The sequence below is a fragment of the Hoplias malabaricus genome, chromosome 2 (genome assembly GCF_029633855.1).
Source record: "Hoplias malabaricus isolate fHopMal1 chromosome 2, fHopMal1.hap1, whole genome shotgun sequence".
In the NCBI taxonomy this organism is placed as follows: Eukaryota; Metazoa; Chordata; class Actinopteri; order Characiformes; family Erythrinidae; genus Hoplias; species Hoplias malabaricus.
The window spans coordinates 70168038-70189331 of NC_089801.1; positions in this window are offsets into that span (position 1 = coordinate 70168038).

Here is a 21294-nt window from a genome sequence, read left to right on the forward strand (position 1 = left end):
AGTGTCATAAAAGGCAGTGACCGGTAATTAGACCTGGCAAATCTTCATGACAGACCACTACAATCATTTAGAAGGCAATGTTAGATTAGGGTAATATGCAATAGGCCGTTAAAGCAGAACGGTCAGCTTTAAATAACACATGCCAGAGCTTTGAAACAGGCCATAACTTGGTCATTTCAGAAAGACCAGATTTACACATAGCAGATGTTCTTATTCAGAGCACTTCACAGTTCGATGTTAAAGCTGGGAATTGAACCCTAGCTTGATAGGGAGCGTGGCAGTGTTACCTTATGTCATACCAAGAATCAAAGTGTAAATACAGGACTCACTGGTTTTTGTAAAATACATTTAAAGCTCATTAGTATTTGAGTCTACCACAAGGAAGTTACTCAAACTCCTCCCACAAACTCTTGTTGGGTACAGTTCTCTCATTAAGTTACTTCCTATTCACTATGCAGCATAACATGGTCATTCTTCTAAGACTATCATTAGGCCCCAGAATTGAAAGGCCCTTTGCTAATCCCCCTTCCTGGTGCTGTCGGTCCATCTGTTCAGCTGTCTGTCGAGCCCCGGATTGGGTTTACAGCCAAAACACAACAGCAAACAGGGATAATAACAGTTTTAGATTGCTCGAGGTCCATTTCTGTGGTGTTTTCCTTTTTTTCTTAATTAAGGAGTCACTCATTAGAATTCCCAATCTCGCATAATCTTACCAAGCCAGTATACAGCTCTACACGCTTGAAGGAGAACACAGCACAGCAGGGGATCAATTTGGACGATTTACATGATTTTCAATGTGACCCAGATGCAGAGGATTGCCGACATGTTGAGGTTCAATTCTTTTACAGCTCTAGCAACAAGGCTAACACTAGAGGTGAATACACACCCAATTAGTGTCCATTTACAGACTCTTTAAAATTCATGCAGTATTGGGTTTTAAGCTTCCAAAATAGAGCTCTGAGATCATTAAAAAAATAATAAATAAAACCTTAAACTAATATTAATACACTAAAGTGCATTTTATCTTAAAGCACAGGCTCTGAGACATAGCCACATTTGGTGCAGCACTAGAAAACAACTCTGAAGCTCTGTAACACATGGCCGCAGGCCATTCACCATTGTCCACCTCAAGATGGCCCGATCTAGCCTCGACCGTCTGACCCCACAGGGGCCGGGACTTGGTCACAGCTGAGTGAACACGCTCTAAACACAGATTATAGCTCTGAGCTCAAACACACAGCCACGCCAAGACCCATCAAACACGCGACCGGTACACAGTGTGGAAAAGGTCACGCTCTTCAGTTAAAGACAGCGGCTTTAGAGCTACCACACTTCATCCTTCAGAGGGACCCAGAGCCGCAGTTCTCCGGGGATCTAGTAATAACCTCATCACTGTGTTATTTGGAGAGGCTTATTGCTGTGTTCTATGATGTGATCATCTGTGACAGGGTCTCCCTGATGGATGATAAACACATAGGTTGCTGTCCTTCAAGAGCTTATACTCCGCATATCCAAGTTGGGTTTTGTAAAAAAAATATTGCTCACATTTTAAAACGTACAGCCTCCGAACCCCTCCCCAGTGAGTACCCATTGCAGTACCCAAGCTTTGTAGACCCCTGCACATCTCATAGTTCCTCTCAAATCAGTGTGTTAGGCAGTAACCGCTTCAACATGTCTGAGGAGACTTTATCCTGGATGATCACAAAAAAAAAATAAAATAAAATAAATGGTGTTCCAACACCCAAGAGAAGCAAGTTTTCACTGCCACTTCGCATGATAACATACAGCTGATATACAATTATTCATTGTCTGTAAACTTTTGTCCAGTTCAGGGTCGCAGTGGGTCCGGAGCCTACCCAGAATCATTGGACACAAGGAGGGAACACACCCTGGAGGGGGCGCCAGTCCTTCACAGGGCCACACACACACACCCCTATGGACTTGAGTTGCCAATCCACCTACCAACATGTTTAATTGGACTGTGGGAGGAAACCGCTGCACCTGGAGGAAACCCACGTGGTGTCTGGGAGAACACAAACTACTCAGTCACCTGGAGTGGGCCTAGAACCCACAACCCCTGGAGCTGAGTGACAACTGTGCTGCACATTATATTTTATATAGAAACACACATTGGACAGCGGTTATATTTATATACAAACACACACACTTCTAAAAAGCAGATCATTTTGTACTAGACTAATGCTGAAATACAAACTGAAGTAGACCTCGAGGCCTTCCACATTTATTTGAGTAATACTTGATCAAGGAACCCTCTACCTTCACTCAAGTACAGTCCTCCGGTGCAGACCGGCACGTTGATTGTTATGAATGTGAAATTGGTGCCGAAAGGTTGAGCAGTTTGGTCAGAAAAGCTGCCGTGTTCTTGTGCTGCCCTGGAGTGGACACTGTTCAAGGGTCAAGCTGAATTTCAGTTCCAGGCACTGAAAACATCTCTGCACATATTTAATATTCCACATTCTCAACAGCCTCTCTCAGTGGCTTTAGGGTTTAGGGAGCGTTGAGATCCCTGAGGACACACTCTGAGATCTACAATTAAGGCCTGTTTGCAGCTGATGATATAGATGTGGTTTATAACTTAGTGAAACACTCACCAAGTATGGAAAAATGATGGAAAAGAAAGATTTGATTGACCTCAACCATCAATGAAGACAGTCAAGCTGCGTGCACTTAGATCAAGCAAACCTTACATTGACTTCTGCATGTGTGAAACCTATGGTTGCAAACTAGTGCTTCAGTTTTGGGTGCTATCCAGGGTGCTGAAAATTAACTCTGCCCTTGTTTGCATTAGATTCTACAACAACTCAGTACAAACTATATTAATCCAGATGTGTATTGCAATCAGAATTCATATCTGGTCCTATGGGGCTGCACAGTGGCGCTACGGGTACTACCATTGTCACACAGCTCCAACGTCCAGAGACTCAGATATAATCATCATTTATACCAGACCTCTCTAATACTCTAAGGCTTGCTTGCCATCTAACATCTACAGCTATGTTCCAGCAGAGCAGAGAAAGCCATCCCACAAAGAGTAGAAACTGTAACCTCAGGAAGATAGTGACAAACTACCAGTTAGTACGCTTGACTTGAAAAGAAGCATCAGACAAGCATGTGTTCACAAATACTCGGACATGCAGTGTAGGTGTAAAACAGTGCTGGATGCTGTCCATGGTGCTGAACCATTGCTGATAATTCCACATGCTTTTAAAGCTGTCTCCGTTAGATCCTGGCCGATATGCTCGAGGGCAAAACACTCAGGTAAACATAAAGAAAAAAAAAAAAAATAAAGAAAAAAAGCAATTACCCATAATCAAAAAGTCATCAGCATAAATGAGTCCTTCGTTAATTAAAATGCACATTTACATAATTATCAAACGCCCTGCTGTACATTAAGGCTGGCATGTTCACAAAGATATAATGAAGAGAACAGGGATCTAAGTCTGACTGAAAACAAATGGTACATTTGACTTACACAGACATTACTGCCCACTTTAGCATTTAATACCTAGTAGACTTTTAACGATAGTGCTCCAGTCAAAGGCTTCTCATACACACAGACCTCCTGGAATCCACATATTTAAAATGATCTCTATTTACACTAGAAATTAAACACCTGAAGGGTAGATTCTCACCTCTGCAGTGTAGTGTACATATGTCCAGTGCCTATACAATGCAGAGAGGATGTATCCTGGACTACAGATGACAACACTGCGGTAGAAAATAAACAGCCACAGAACTGAGGAATGTTTTCTTGACATGCTGTCCTCCTACCACCCAGACCAGCTCTACAAACAGATACAGCAGCTCCTACACTGTGCAAACTCTAAAACAAGGAAACTGAAGCAAATTAAACTCCCACTGCACAATTCTTATTGCATCTCTTAAAAAGTCAGAGACACTTGAGTTTCAAACCAATAAAAACCACAGTCTGAAACATTACCATGTCTGAATTGTTAAGATCTGACATTGAGTGTATTACTGTGCAATCTCAAAGACTGAGCAATTTCATCTTCCAACATTCGCCTAGAACTCTTTGGAATCAAACAGTGTGAGGCAGAGGTTGGTATATGAAACCAATGTATACAAAACTAATCCATTTACCTTTACCACCTTTAGAGCAGTGCATATAAAGGTGCACCGGCTCCATCGGCATGCGGTCACAGAGTCAAGGACACACTCCTCTCCAGTCTCTGTCAGACACGGTTGCATATATATATTTTCCCAGCCTGAGAACCTGCACACAAACAGCAGCCGAGAGAATAATAACTGTACATCTGTTTAAAGCTGCAGGTGTGGAGAGTAGCCCTTCTTGTTTCGGCGGCCTTATGAGCTGTGAAAAACAATAGCCTCCAAATGTCAGAAGTAATCCAGCCATCGTATGCCTTCTCATGCCTGAGTAACTCTCTCATTCTCCCTCTCTTTCATACAAACCCACTCTAGTGTAGCCAGTACAACAAATAACCTACTCAAAGGATTCAGAGTCAATCGATATCCGGTACTTCACATACAAAGAAATGACTTATAGAGAATTTACTCTCTGCCCATTGCTTCATTTCTTTTTTGTTTGAAACTGTTATTCCAACCCTGCCACTCTGCTAATCTGTCTTTCTTTCTGTCTGTATATCTGTCTGTCTGTCTACCCGTCTGTCTGTCCATCAAGCCACGCAGTTTGATTGCCTGTTTTGTTCTTGGTTCCTCTCATTTTCATGTGTTTGTATTTGCTGCACTACCATCCATTACTTCAGTCTATTGCTATCTCACAGTGCTACAAAGAAACGAGAGTCAAGGCCAGCATGTGGTCAGCTGAAACAATGTAGAGGCTCTCCATACAACAGCTCGACGAGGAGTGTACTAACGGGCACCCCGGTTGTCTAGAACTGTGATGAGGGGAGAGTAAGGCTCTTTGATGTCTGGCCACAGTTGGTGTTGCATAGGACCCATACAGATTTGAACACGGTGAATGATGCATCAACTATTCATCATCTGATTCATGAGACTTCAGTACAATGTAGAAACAAGCGGAGAGGAGTGGAGTTGACGAATCCACTTCAGTGAATGAAATCAGCTTCGCTGCTTGAAACCAAGCGCTGCCTTCCAGAGTCTACTTTACATTAGCGCACTCAAAACACTGTAAACAAGGAGGTGCTTCATGTACTTTGTGTAAAGATAAAAACCGGAGTGTTGTGAGAGTTGGACATGGAGCAGTGAGTGCAATAGACCCCCAATCACATTGTCCTAGACATCCCTATCCCACTTAAAGTTGATTAAATTACAGTAACAAGCGGTAAATATGAAGCAAAACCTTAAAGATGAAGGTGACTGAAGATGACAATGTGATTGTGTTTATATTACAACGCACTGCTGCAGTGTATGAGTCATTTACTGCATTAGCTTTGTTTATAGTTTATGTTTTTGTGATGTCAGTCTTAGAAAATAAAAGAACGGTGTATGTCTAAGTATAGGAACTGTTTACATAAGCGCACAGGTGCACAATTATTAACTACATAAATACAATTAGTTTTTTCTCTATTTATGTTTTATTTATAATACGTGTGTTGACATTTTAAACTTACTGCAAATTAACTTTTTTCCAAGTTAAACTGCCAACTTTTCTTTATACACCATCATGCCAGGCATTAGTTTGGTGGGAGAGGTGTGCCAAAGATTAAACTAATTAATATCACAGCACTCAAATATGGCATGCACTAATCACTAATTACATGGTCAGATTTGACCAAACAATAGCGCTGTCCTTCAAACTCCTAAATAACATGTATAACACCATTGGCTCCCAGGTGAAAGACCTGGGTTTGATTCCAGGTCTGGGCTACACAAATAAGAGTCCTTGGACAAGACTCCTAACAATGCACTGGCCTACTTCTAATACCAGTAACTTTGTAAATCGCTCTGGATACGAGCGTCTGCCAACATGCCATTTACTACTAGAGCTACACGATCCTCTTTTTTTGGCACTGGACCTGAGGAATGAGGAATAAATGGACTAAACTTAATATTTTGTGTAGTGGAAAATGTATAAAGCTTCCAGAGGGTTCTCCACCTCCAATCGTATTGGAACCTGACAACAAGCTCCTAATCAAAAAGTGGCTAGCGATGACGAGGACCAGTGTAAAAGTTAAATGACTGAAACAGTCCACTATATTTTGCTTTATTGAGATGAAAGGTAAAAGAACACATTTAATAAATTATAACCACATAATTACATATACTTCTTTACTTATTTTACAAAGGTTAAACATTGCAGTTTAAATTAAATTGAGGCAGTTAGAGAACAGAAAAGATCTCACCATTAAATCTCTCCAACTAGCAATGACTACTGCATCTGGTGACCCCTTAGCAACCATGAGAAATACCAACTTGCCACTCAGCAATAGCCTTCCGGGATGTGCTACAGACATGACGAATATATAATAGTACCCTAACAATCTCACACAGGAACCAGAGATACCACACAGCAAGGAACCATACCACTGCTGTTAATTAAAACCATCCTATAAACCATCTTCAATACCACAGCCATTATCCAAACATAGCAACCACCAGGGATATGAACCACATAGCATCTGCATGGGATAATTTAAGATTAGAAGTGTAGCTTTCAACAGCTTTACAACCACTTAGGAGTCCTTGGCAAAGATCTGGCAACAAGGAACTGTTCTTTTGGTTCCACACTTTTGTAGCTTTGATTTTCGCCTTGTATTTTAACAACAGAAGTAGGTGCGTCAGATGCTGCAGTATTGTTATGGCTTACAGCAAAGAGCTTAGTGAGGACCTCAAGTTGCACACTGGCACACAAGGTGGAGAAAGGCTATAAAAGCTATATCCAAGTGTTTAATTGCCAGTGCCCAAAGCACAAGGCAGAATGACAAGAGCCAAAAAAAATAAAAAAATAAAAAAAGATGTGGAGTTCCACACTGAAAAATTTTAAACGATGTGGTACAAAGCCAAAAATGACCCTTACACTGGCAACAGCAGCAGTGTGAGGAGCCAAGAAGAATCCAATTATCACCACCAAGGCCATCCTGATTATTCTGAGCAATTCTGGCACCAAAATCTCCAGACGGACACAGCAACAGACAGCACAAGGCTGATGTCAATAGACAGTGAATAAGAATGATTCCATTTGTGCATGGAATCAGGCGTGGAAAAGCTCACCTTGACCAAGACGTAAGCTTTTGGTCATCACTTATGGTTGGATGAGATGGAAATTGAGTTACTTGGACACACATATATATATAGCTTTTTTTCTGCAAAAGAAAGAAGCCATATTCGACCCCAAGAACACAACCCTTACGGTGGTGGGAATGCAGTGCTTTGCTAAAGTAAACAGGCTTCGTGAGATCAGTGTAAATTGGAGTGGCCCAAAACTAGCCCAGACGTGTAGATAGTTGTAAACAATACAGGAAGCATTTGGTGGTTATGAAGGCAAAGAAAGGCTGGACTACTGATTACTCAGAAAAAGCAGGAATAATGGCACTTTTTAAAGAAATGGTTACTACTTTATGCCATTTCCAACACGGAAGTGGGGAGGCAATTCCAAATTTGCTGCGGGTATGATCTGTATTTCCTGTTTATAACCAAACGTTTGCAGCCCATGCACAAGAAAACGAATGGTCGTTGCCTAATTATCACCAGAGTAAGATCTAAACTTGAGCATTCGTTGTGCAGATGTAAAAATAAAGCTCTTATGAATTATTCATCACCTGCTACAATGAATTTGAAGCAATTTAGTAAGAAGTTCTGTGAGAGAAAGGAACTGCCCACATACAGACCCTCATGGTATAAGCGGTTAAAAGAATCAAGGCCTTCTTTTCTGACCTGACCATGTTCTAGCTCTGAACGTAATGTGTAACATTATTACAGCCAATGTCCTAACATTTTGTTCCCAGTGAAGGAGGATCTAAGCTCTAACCTTTTGTGTTTCTCGAGGAATAAATCCAGGCGGCATGACCAGTTTCTTGTTGACAGCTGGAGAGAGAAAGAGAGAGAGACCTCATTAAAATGCTTCTGGCAGCAGAGGATGATGATAGCGGCGTGATGCAGTAGCGGCAGAACCGTGCCAGCTACTCAAGCTGAGCGTAAAACAAAACTCTAACAGCTCCAACATAAGATTTATAATTACCAAGATCAATGCTTTACTTTTGCATAGCCAACGAAGCGCTCGCGTTCACCCTTCTTTCTTGCTAGCATATTATTGGCGCTGGTCACTTCAAAGCCATGGCTTGGACCGAGGCCTGAGCAAGAAAGAGTGGAACACTGGACCACAGCCTAATGTCCCTGTGTCGAGACGCCAATAATGGAGGTGTCCAGCTTTGATGTTTGGTTAGGAGCGAGATTCCAGTCTCTTCAACAAGCCTTTCAGCACCATCTATGTAGAACATGGCAAGCAGCCTGTTCTCACAGTACCTCACATAAAAAAGGATGCATCCATGTTTTTCAGTGTCTTTCAGGATGTTTTCAGTGACCTGAAAACCACTGGTCTGCCCTTTCAAGAAAAACATCCTCAGCAAATGTACATGTTAAATCCACAAGCAGCAGAAGATCTGAGACCAAACAGAAGAAAAGCAGAAGAAAAAGCTCATATCCACTTGTCCTTTAGAACGTCTGTATTTTGAAAGTAACAAAAAGTATTCTCTGGTGCCTCCTGCCAACAGAAGCTTTATTTAGTAAATGGATAAAAACTGTTATGTGCTATGAATGGAGGTGTAGACAAATTAATTTAAATTGTAAGTCGGCAGCTGCTTTGTAGCTAGTGCAAGGCGGCAAAAATTCTTATTACTAAAGCATAATCCCTTCTTTTCAAAGACATATTATGAAAATGTAAGGCACTCCGCAGACTGACACTCCAAAAAACCTGCTCCATGACTAACTGGTGAAAAAGGTGGAACTACTTTATGTGAGTAGTTCGTGTGACATCGAATCTTTGTGCCAATGGCGGGTTCATTGTAATCTCCACAGAATAACATCGCCAACAGAACAGTACACACTGTAGCACCCTGCTCAATGCTAAGTGTTGATGGTACGAGAGGTGTACAGAGCAGAGTAACTGTTCTTTGATGTGATGGAGATCTATCCAATACCACTAGAGCGAGTTGGAGACCATCATTAGTATCTGACCTTTGCGACTGAATGCCAGCAAACCCTCAGCAATGTTCAAACACCTAGTCTAAATCCCTTTGTGGAAGAATACAGGCTGTTACTGCTGGAAAGTTGGGACTGATTCCCAATTAATGCCTCCATTTTAGAAGAAACGTGGGAAGAGCAAGTGTTAGCATTTCTTTAATTAAAGTCTTAATAAAAGCCACTCCGGTGAAAGTGAATGTGAGTACACTTCCTCTACACAGAACACACTTGGGCACATTCTAATACCGTTCCTGTTGATTTGCTAATTTATGCAATTAATTAAATTACTACACTGGTGAAAAATAAAGCGTAAAATGAGGTCTGTGTGAAAGTTATGGCACAATTTATTTGTTAAGCAGAACTCAGCAAATACATGAAAATTAGGAAGAAAATGGCATATTAAAAGACAAGATAACTTATTAACCCCCTTGTGGGGGAAATTGAGACACTGTTTAACCCATCTGTGGCAGTGAAAACACGCACAGCTGTGGGCAACCAGACACCGAGCCCATTGAGCAGTTGTGGGTCTTTCTTAAATACCTCAAGCCACCTTCTGGTACCAAAAAACACACGTCTCCATAATGGCCGCCTCGGCCTAGAATAGAGGGTCCCCCCACCATTTTGTATTTCCATTGGAAAAGTCAAGAAAACATCTGCGTCCGACTGTACATGTGGCGTGTGATGGAAACAGCACCGGGTTTTTGCTGATCTTTTGTTTTAAGTGGGTCTTGAGAGACTGATCTTCAAGCCAAGAAGCACAGAGCCTCCACATAAATCTCGCAGTCACCTGCCTGGCGTCCTGTGAGGATCTGGAGAGAGCGATCCATTAGACAGAATGAGCCATCAACATGATCAGGGCTCCGAGTCGTCAGGGGACTCATAGGAGCCCACTATGCCATATGCGAACTATTAACATTTGAGTTCCAATAAATCTTAAGACTAATGAAAATAGATGCGGCCCGCCCTGAGCCCGGGCCTTGGAGATAAAGCCAGGAGCAGATGATTGGATGTAATATGAAGAGAGGACGCTGCTGTAAATCACTTTCCTTGGAGATATGAGCAGAAACATGGGCTCCTCCTCCTCCTCGCCCCCCACGCGAGCTTTGAATTCTGTTGTTACAAAGATTAGACAAACGTACGGTGTGCCCCCTTGGAGAAGTGTATACACAGTGCATCGTGGAAGGCAAAGGGCTGGGCACGTTCAACTAGCAATATCTATTCTACAATAAAGGACCAAACGTTTGGAGACCTGCTCATCCAATATTTAATCCGAAAGGATGGGTGTTAGTAGACAATCTGTCACACGTTTCCTGCTGTAATGCATTTTGTTCTTTTGGAAGGTCTCACCTGTTGGAAAAGAACTAATGGCTTTAATCAGGAGAACATTAGAGAAGTCATGTTGGTGTTGAATGAATAGCTCCAGATTGCAAATGCCATTAACGCCAATGGTGCTCCACCAATCCAGATCCATTGCTCCACAGCCCACTGATGGTGTCCTTTAACAGGTTCCCTATAAAAAAACAGAACTCAAACATTTGGAAATTCCTTTGTATTCCATCTGAATGTACAATACATTGTTTTTTTTGTTTTTTTTTTTACGGTTACAATTGTCCTATACCTCTGCCCTGATTTGCTTATATACCTGAGACAAACGAGAAAGTTAAAAAACATTGGTTTACCAGAGCAAACTTGATGCAATAATACAATATAGGATAGTATCGAGGCAGATATTACAGCAAAAGAAAGTAGGAAGGTAAAAAAAAAGGCCCAGATGGAAGTGTAAAGCAATCAAAATAAGTCAGACAATCTCTAACCCAGTGTGATTTTTTTTTTAGTTCTCGTTTTAGGAGTTAGCGGCTACGAAATGGGTTCTGAAGGCTCACGGCAGCTGAACCACAGGAGGCTTTGCCTGGAGAGTTTTCTCCCTTCTTCTGCAAATAAAAACAAAATGGCTGGCTGCTGAAAAGTGATATTCCACATAATTAATCTTTTGAAGGAGAACCACGCTCACACTCTTTGCTTATTGCTGGAAATTCAAACAAGAAAAAAAGAAGCCTTGCTTTATTCAGATGAACATTTAGAAACTCACATCTTCTGAAGGTTGTTTTTTTAGGATATCATGAATTCTCCACACCCCTTTGTTTTCTTTTAGCCCTCAGCCTGAAATTAAATACTTTGCTTGTGGAAGGCTCTTTTTTATTAACTGTTTTTTTTTTATCGTTTTTTCATATTCACAAACATACACACGTGACAACGTATTTCATAGTCATATTTTAATGCTCTATACATTTACTCCAATACAAAGTCTATACGTTATTACACTTATCTGTTGCTTATCTGAACAGCCAGTGCTTAAGTATCTGTTCAAGTAGCACAACTGACTGAGGAATAAGGACTTCCTAAATCTAATATTTCTATGCCATTCCTATAAGCTGTTGTTAAACTCACCTCCAAAGACTGATTTAAAACAGTGAATTGACAGGCATCCATGTAAATTTAATCAGAAAGATGAGTAAACCACTAGTGTCCACATGCACACACTAATCTGATCATTTAGAAAATAAGTTTGATGAAATAATGCATTCAAAAAGGACTTTAGACATCGGGTCTACATGAGTCACCCAGTAACGAGACATTTTGTATTTTGGGAAACCCGTCTAATCAAGTTCTATTTACAAATGCACAGATCTAGAAATACAGCTCGGTACATAAGGGTTGGACAAATCTGACTGCTGAACTATAAAACCCATGTGGGTATTTCAGCTTTCTGGAAATCTGACAACGGCTTTCTTCTGATCCAAGATGACTGACAATGCTGTGTAGATAATCCTTCGAAAAGGGTAACAGCCTTATAAATAAATGATAATAAATAAATTGTGATACATGTCAAACGTAGCCCAGGCTGTGCATTTAGCACTGCACTGCACTCTGGATTACTATAGTGTCTAAGAACAGTAAAACCTCACGCGTGGTCCCATAGGTAGAAAGTGGATCCCTTGCTGCATCATATTCCTGATGTCTTCAGCTTTCATCTACAAACTCAGTTTGGGGGTAGCCCCCACTTCCCTGTGAAGGAAACTAGGAGTTTTGGGGAGTTGCACTTTACTTTTGTGGCCTGGTACACCCCCGCTGTAATCTGTCTGAGTAAACAGTGCAGGTTCGGCGCTGCATTTTGATCACGCCTGGCTGACAGGGAACACCTGTTGACGAGCAGCGAGAGATAAGAGGTTGTCAGGTGTTCCGAAGCTGCTGGAATCTCCCCGGAATACCAATGCTGCGGGATAAATAACTTCTCAAGGTAATTCTATTCCAAGGTCTCTGGGAGACGGGGCACCCAGCAACCGTAATTAGCCCAGATAATACGAGTCGGCCGGGTTCAAGAGCCCCACCAATAATCTATTGGGTGGACGTCCCATGAATTACTGAGACCATTTCTAAAGGGGTTTGAATGAAACTCTTACACAGCTGTATGCAAACGTTTCAGCACCCCAGTCAAGACGTGCTGTGTTGATTATCCTGAGTCCTCTATGAAGAACACATGTCTGCTCATTTTAATGCACACTTACGGTTAATTTGATTCATTTAACAGAATGCAAAAAAGCACAACAAATGTCGCCTGTCCAAAAGTCATAGCACACATTAAAAATCCCACTCTGCTTACTGAATGAACCCCTAACAGGATCAGAGTCATTTCCAAGCTACAACATCCCCTAATGCCTTATTAGGGACACTTTAGTTTCCAAGCCGGAATGCTCGGCCATGGTGCTGACAACTCATTTCATTCCTGACACAGTGTATCCAGAGTTATTATTAGAGTTGGTTTTCACTTTGTAGCTACACCATCTTCTGGGAATGCATTCAACAAGTGCGCGTGTGTGTGGGCATTGAACGTTGAAGGGAATGCCATTCTGTGTAATGCTGAAAGGCCCTATACAAGCGTAACGATTAATCAATACAAAAATATCTTGGATTGTGTCTATGGGAGTTTTTACACATTCGTCCAGAAGAGCATCTTTGAAGTCAGACACTGACTTTGAGCAATAGGACCAGGTTCACAATCACCATTCGTGCTCGTCTGAAATGTGGTTAGAGCTGTGTGGGCCAGCAAGCTTTTTTGCACCAAACTCACCCTAGCACACCTTTATGGACCTTGCTTTGTGCACTGGTGCACAGTCTGCGGACTTCCCCAAGTGTCTTGGAAGGCTGAAACTTTAAGAACTCGCTTCACTGGCACCACCTCATAACACTATCTCTTCCACCGTCTTGTAACCATGGAATCTTACTACAGTACAGAACTCAAATACAGTGATGGGAAATGGGACTGAATTAAATAATAATTCAATTAAGAAATGTTCCCCAATTCTTTTGTCCATATTATGTACATTGATTTTTAAAGACCTCACATGTTAGCAAGGCTAAAATCTTCATTTTCACTTGTGGGTGTCTATTTAGTTATGATAAAATTCTGCAATATGCCAAAACAAGTCATCCAGTAACAAAGTAAAACATCTAATTATGTTTCCTCTAAAGAGAATGTGAACTACTGATAAAACTGACTCAATTTCTTCAAAAGTCATTAGTTCTTCTAAGTGCCTGGAGGGTTGCTAAAGGAAGACAACTAGGTCCCTAGCATCACAGAGTGCCCTTGGGGTCAACAAGAGGGAAGTGCACGTCTCACTAGACCTGCCACACATGCAGATGCCATCAAAAACACTGGCATCCTACTCAATATCTCCTTTGAATATCCCAAAGGTAAAAATGGTGGGCATTTGGCACAGCCAAGTGCCACAGAGGGCAATAAAAGGCATATACTAGACTGTACATTGCAGGCAGCCAGCCGCACATGGAGCTAAGGATAGTGGGATAAACCTAAATGGCTACTGAATATGGGGAGCATTTCAGTCAGCACAAAATGCATCTATAACTTGGGTTACGTGCAAACCAATATCAAGATCAGACAATCTCACTCTGCTATAAACATCCATGCAGAAATTCAACCAAATTTAATACCCTTTCAGAGAGACTAGCGCCGCAAGCCCATTAATAGCAGCCTAAACAGCATCTCAGTGTTCATTCACAAGTCAAACACCCATGTTCTATGATCTCTTTAATGCTTTGACCTTCCTCTTTTGATTTAGCTGAAAACGAGCATTAATAAAATTGTCTTCAACACCTCAGACCATAAGAGCCCTGATAAGCGTTCTTGAAAAGGTGACCTAGTTCACTGCTTCGAGAAAACATGATTTATGATGCTTTTGAAGATGCTCTGGCATCAGCTCCACACATCTTCAAACATAAACGAAGCAAGCACTCACAGTGCAATATAATTTCATCCTCATGCAGTAAGCAGGTGGTGGAAGGGCTTCATAGTGGTTCTGCATTTGCCAAGAGGCAGCTGACACCTGGAGCCACAAACAGCAGCTCTAACTCCATCCAGGTGCAAGCAGATAACACCTCAAGCTTCAGGAGCACTGGATAAATTAGCAGTGCCTAATATGATTGAGCTGCCAAGAGCCTATTAATGTCATACAAACTACACACAGCACGGTCCCCCAGTGCTGAAAGAACATCGACAGTTTTCAAGCCCAGCTAGACTCTAGCAAGCAGTGTCCAACACTGCTGGCCTCCATTTAACACTGCACAGATGTTAACTCTCCTAGCCTCCCGAGACCAGAGGGCTGAATTCAGAGACTGCGATTCATTTTCTAAATTTCCATTAAGTCAAATGAAAGCATAAAAAAATAAGTTTAAAAACAGTTATTAAAAAAGAACAATGCAGCCCCAGTAACTAAATCTAATATATTACTGAACCCCATGTGTTCATGCTTTCCCTTCTTACAGCTTCTTTCCCAGTTCTGCAAAGAAAATTAGTTTCTAAACCTTCCAAGTTCATTCATCGAAAACAACTTGTCACACTTTCTGGACATAGTTCAACTGTTTCATCCATCTCACAAGGGGTCCCACAAGGCTCTGTCCTTGGCCCACTACTGTTTATTGTTTATATACTATCCATCTGCCATATTATCTGTCATTTCAATCTTGACTTTCACTGTTATGCTGATGACACACAGATTTACCTCTGGACCAATTCCTTCAATGACCCACCACACTTCAAAATTGAACTACGTTTTTAAAAATCTGGCACTGGATGACAGACAATTCACTGATGCTTAATAGTAATAAAACTGACCTAATCCTCATTGGCTCCAAATCTACCCTCAATAAAACTGGCTCCCTCACACTCTCGTTTGATGATTTCACCCTTTCGAAATCTTGGTGTCACCCTTGACTCTGCACTCTCATTTCATTCCCATGTTAGTTCCATCATAAAAACCTTATTCTTCCACCTTCACAGCATTGCTAAAATCCATCCTTCTCTTTCCCAGTCTGCTGCTAAATGCCTCATCCATCCATTCATCGCCATCTTGACTATTGTAACGCTCTTCTTTCTGGCGTTAGCTCCTCACTACTACATAAACCCCAAATGGTCCAGAACTCTGCTGCCCGTCTCCTCACCCACACATCACCCCAGTTCTCCAAACCTCCACTGGCTTCCTGTTAAATATTGTATTTAGTTCAAAATTCTTCTTCTCACCTAGAAAGCTCTCAGTAGCCAAGCTCCCTCTTACTTATCGGACCTTCTTCAACCATACACACCTAATCGCATTCTCAGATCTTATTCAGCTAGTTTACTCACCACTCCCCCTTCCAAGTAGCATAGTCTTGGAGATCGAGCCTTCTCCAGATATGCCCCATGCCTCTGGAAATTCCCCTCCCTTCAGAAATTCAACAGTCAGCATCTCTATCGCTATTCAAATCCAATCTTAAAACACAGCTGTTTGTGGCTGCATTTAATCTCTCTGTTTCTTGACCAGCCCTTGTTGTTTTTACCCTTGTTCCGGTTTTGTAGCATTGTGTGTTATGTAGCGTTATTTGTTTCTCTTGTTCCATTTGATTGTGGATGTGATTGTCTTTACATGTTCATCTGATTGTAAACAGCATCTTTGGGTTACTGAAAAGCACAAAAAATGTAACTTAATAATAATAATAATAATAATAATAATAATAATAATAATATTTTGATTCATTCATTCATTTTCTATAACCGCTTATCCAGTTCAGGGTCGCGGTGGGTCCAGAACTTACCTGGAATCATTGAGCGCAAAGTGGGAATACACCCTGGAGGGGGCGCCAGTCCTTCACAGGGCAACACACACACTCACACATTCACTCACACACTCACACCTACAGAAACTTTTGAGTTACCAATCCACCAACCAACATGTGTTTTTGGACTGTGAGAGGAAACCCACCCGGACACAGGGAGAACACACCACACTCCTCACAGACAGCCACCCGGAGTGGGAATCGAACCCACAACCTCCAGGTCCCGGAGCTGTGTGACTGCGACCCTACCTGCTGCACCACCTGCTGCACTATTATTATTATTATTATTATTATTATTATTATTATTATTAGACACTGGTTTCCTTCTTGCTATTATGGACCAAGTTCACACATGATGCTGAGGTATGGACTGGGGCCTGGTTCAGTGACCAGCAGTTTGTGTTTGCACTAAAGATTTCATTCTTTGTCCATTTCCTTTTCTAAATAACTACTTTCTGACAGCCAGACATCTTCAGACCCTAAGGCACTGAGCAGTCTTATGTTGGATAGAACATTTCTTCAAGAGTGGTTTTATAGATTTTGGGAAGCTAGATTTCTCTTGCATCTCAAAGATGAAAGCTTCCAATCCTAATGTTAAGAGTTTTGATTGTCAAACAGTTGTGCCCCCCCGTTTTAATGGACATAGCACTATAAAAATCCTAAATACTTTGGTTTATAGCTCTTTTGTTAGACCTAAAAGGATAAATACATATGTTCAATCCTGATGCATTCTGCATTCCAACATGTTGTATTACTGCCATATTGATGATAGTATGTAGCTAAGTAAGCTACAAGAAAATAGCATTTCCTGAATAACTGATAAAACTGTTTGTGTCCAAGTAGGGAAGGCTACATTATTCAAAGACCAACAACAAAGAAGCTGAAGGAAAAACAGTTAACAGTATACAGTGATTCTGTACGTAATTATTAATACACGTGTAATGCTATTATGGTAATGATTATGTAATATCTGCAGTTGCCAAAACTACTTACAGTTCTAAAACCTGCAACACAGTGTTCCCTCCAAGAAACACTAAACATCTCAGAGTAGCTTTGCCCCTGAGTAAAAAAACAAAACCCCCAAAAGAGTAGATGATGCTGTGATGTTTACTGTAATGCTACCCTGCTTATTAGCATTTCAAATGGGAAAGCACATGGTTTTGGAGCTGCACCTCCCAGGCTATCGACCAGGACATCACTTCTTAAAGCTTTCAAATGTTCTCTCATCTTTCTCACACCAAGCTACAGTGAGCAGCCTTTCGTGGTAGATGTGGAGGAAGCAGTTTGAAAAGCAGAGCAAATTATAAAGTCTAAATTGTCATATGAGCCATCGGCAGTGGTGGAAAAGATAGAGCAAACACATCTGCACAATCAACTCACATCACACCAAACCTGTTTCATCTACGCTGGCCAACTGCCTCACAACATATTCAGTTAAACTGCTGTTAATCCTCACACAGCTCAGCAACTGGTCATTTAGCCGAACCCCTGAAAAAACAAGTGCCGTTCTCTGATGCTGGTGGTCTCTGTCACAAAATACAGACTGGTCATTGCTGAGGGATAATCTTACAGGTGTCATGGTTCCCAAACTCTGGAACTCATTCGAACTGTACAGCGATCTCAGGTAAGAGAAGAAAGCACTATATAAATAAATATTATTAGAATATTATAAATACATTCAGTTCTAAACCTGTTTAAGACATTGGTACAGGCATAAAATTAACGATTTCCCCATTGGAACGGCCCAGAAACTAGTTCCCTGCCTTTGTTCCAGGCTTTCCATGGATCAGAGATTCTCCCCACTTTCCCAGAACAGTCCCAAACCAATGAGCGTCTATTTATTCGCTGACAAATCACAGTGTACACAGAATGTCAGCATATCGTGGGCTTATCGCAGGCTAAAGCGCGCTTGTGTAAACTAACCTTGTTATTGGATGGCAGCAGCTCTTATGCCATGCCAAGCCCCAGCAAGCATTCAAACCGCATTAAATGCTCCGTAATGGGCTGAATGACTGACATTAAAAGCTTTCTGGGCCTTGATACCTCAATAGCCTTTTCATTAAAGCTGTTCTCTTCAGGAATGTAATGGCCAGGGTGCCTCGCTTACACAAGGCTCCTTCAAACGTGTGGCTGCCTTTTCCTGTGCTCGGCTTCTCTTTCTGAAACGGCACGATGATGTCTGGAGAGCGTTATAACAAGCATATAGAATATATCAAAAGACTTTACGGCTTCTACAGTCGTGACATGGTGTAGACATTCAGAAACATGCACCCATGTACGTGGCATTTCACTTCTGACATGTGGAACATGCTTTTTATTAGCTGATATGCCCTTGTCACCCATGCTGAACAACTTGAAGTACCTGTGGACAGCAAGTATGGCCAACTCTGGTATAGCTACAAAAGCTTTAGCACAATACTCAATGCCAAGCTTTGACTAGAGGGTATGAAAGCTTTTAAGGTATGATGTGGAAGTTCTTTAGAGTGATGGAACCATACCTAATTCATTTGAGATGAGCTGAAAGAGCGTATGTGATTCAGAAATGAAACTTCAGATACTGGTACTTGGGGCTGGACGATACAGCCAATATTTATATCACAATATACATTTTTTTTTTGGTAAACATGATAACACTGATATTGGTATTTATAATATATAAGCTACAAAAAAACTCATGAACAAACAAACAAACAAACATGTGAAAGAAACTATATGGTCTTTTTGTATCTTCTTACCCTTCCTTCCTCTATCTTATCTCTTTCTTTCTTTGATCATCTCCATCATCCCCTTTACCCCTCCTCAAACTCCTCTTCTTCATCCAATTCCCTTCCCCCACTACTCCAATATATATAAGACCCTTCTAAAATATTTGGTGTTAGACTGGATCAGGACCAGACTGATTGGGAACAAACTGGACTGGCAACAGTCATAGACTGGACTGAGAACAGACTGAATTGGGTACAAAAAGAACTGGCTATAGACTGAACTGGTGACAAACTGATGGCCAAACTGTGCCCGTGCTTTTCTGCATGCACGTGAGGAAATGTCTGAACCTCCAGTTTCCAAACTTCAGATCACCCTCAGATAGACTGAGATCACCCAGTTGTACTCATACATGATCCTGTGTATGTGTAAATAAACACCAGTCAATGCCGAACTCCAGTCTCCTGACTCTAAAGAACTTCAATGCCGAATTTCTAACACATGACATCACTGTGAAGCAGACCTTCTGGCTTTGTCCATATGAATATTTAAACTAACTTGGAGTGCAATGAACTGCAACAGCACCCTGTAATTTATGTCTGTGACGAATGAAGTAAATGTAAATTGAAATACTGAAAAAGTGTTAAAAATCTTATCGTTATTGAAATATATTGTGATTATATATTGATACCAAATTATTGTCCATCCCTAATGGTACCCCACCTCACTAAGAGAATGCCATCAGGTCCTCACACTTATGCTCCAATAACTTACCATTGCAAAGAGGAGAAATACTCCATTCATTTTCTGTTCAGGCTTGCAGTGGGGTCTACAGCCCCAGAGGAAACCCATGCCGACACTGGGAGAACACACCAAATTCCGCATAGACAGAGAACCAAAGTTGGGTTTGAACCCAAAACCCCAACGCCAATGCGCTACGCCTGTATATATCAGGCATACAAAATATATATAAATAAAAAGGCTTTCATCTGATCTGGCCTCGACCAACCAAGTGGTCTAGCTGCAGTATCATGACATTCCAGTTCACATCCGCTGCCTCCCGAGGCCTTCTACTGAGTTTTGGTGCATAAAACTAAGAACCAAGGAGAGACCTTGTACTCCATTCTCTCAGCATCCACCAAACAAATCACTAGATGGCCTACTTTGTTCCCTCATTACAGATAGCTGTAATGAAAGCCAGGGAAAAAAGCATGTACTTGTCAGAGTGGGTCTAAGCGAGTTGATAAATCGTCCCAATTAGCCGTCACCTTCACAAAGTGACCTCTTGTTTACTGGGAAACCTGCTTCATTTGCAAGTGCCGCTTATAGAGTATAGAGCCCGGTGTACAGGACACAGCCTCGGCTTGCACACAGAGCTCCACTGAGCATGGCTTTGAAAGATAAAGAGGTCTTGCCTCAGGTAGCATTTATGAAGAAGTGACGAGATAAACCCAGAGGCGGTGTTCTTTAAAATAGTGGGCACCTACAAAGTGGTCCTTTGAGAAGCTTCTGAAGTTTTTCAAGCTGTGTGTAGCAACAAATAAAGCTGTGTTGTGATATTGAGTGTAATCCACTGCTTCAATGAACTGGATTACAATGTGTACATTCTTACATCTTCCATGCCCTTTTGGGGAGTTCATTTAGGGCCTCGATACTCTCCGTGCTATTCATAAAACCGACACCTTCTTATCTAATGTGCCTTCTGAATCCATAGAGGGCAGAGAAATGAGTACTGATTAAACATGGAGAAAATGAGAATGGGGAAAGAAAGTGAACTGGGTAAAAATGGCTAAAACCCAGTGTTCCTGCTCCTCTTGTGTTGAACTGAGCTGTGCCTCCTTCTCATTTTAAGCAACAGGCGCTGAAAGTGGTCATTTTGAACAGGACTGTTTAGACAGGGGAAGAATGCTGCTGTGATGATTAATCCTTCTGGTATTTTGAACAAAGCTTGAAATTGATGTTTCATTAAGACCCCAGAAATGGGTTCACATGTGGAAAGGGGATCGATGTACAGACAGACACCTCCAAAATAGTATCTTCACAAAAGAAACCTAAAAAAGTAAAAATAAATAATAATTTAAAAAACCCTTAACTTTCAATGGAACTTAAATGTAAAAAAATGACATCTCACTTTGTTCCAACTCCTAGAGAGTCATGACCTTGCGCTTCAAGCTAGAGCTCAGAGTTGCTGTTTAATTATCATTACTGTGTCTACGTGGGACCTGTGATGTGATTACGTGAGTGGGATAAGATTATCACTGA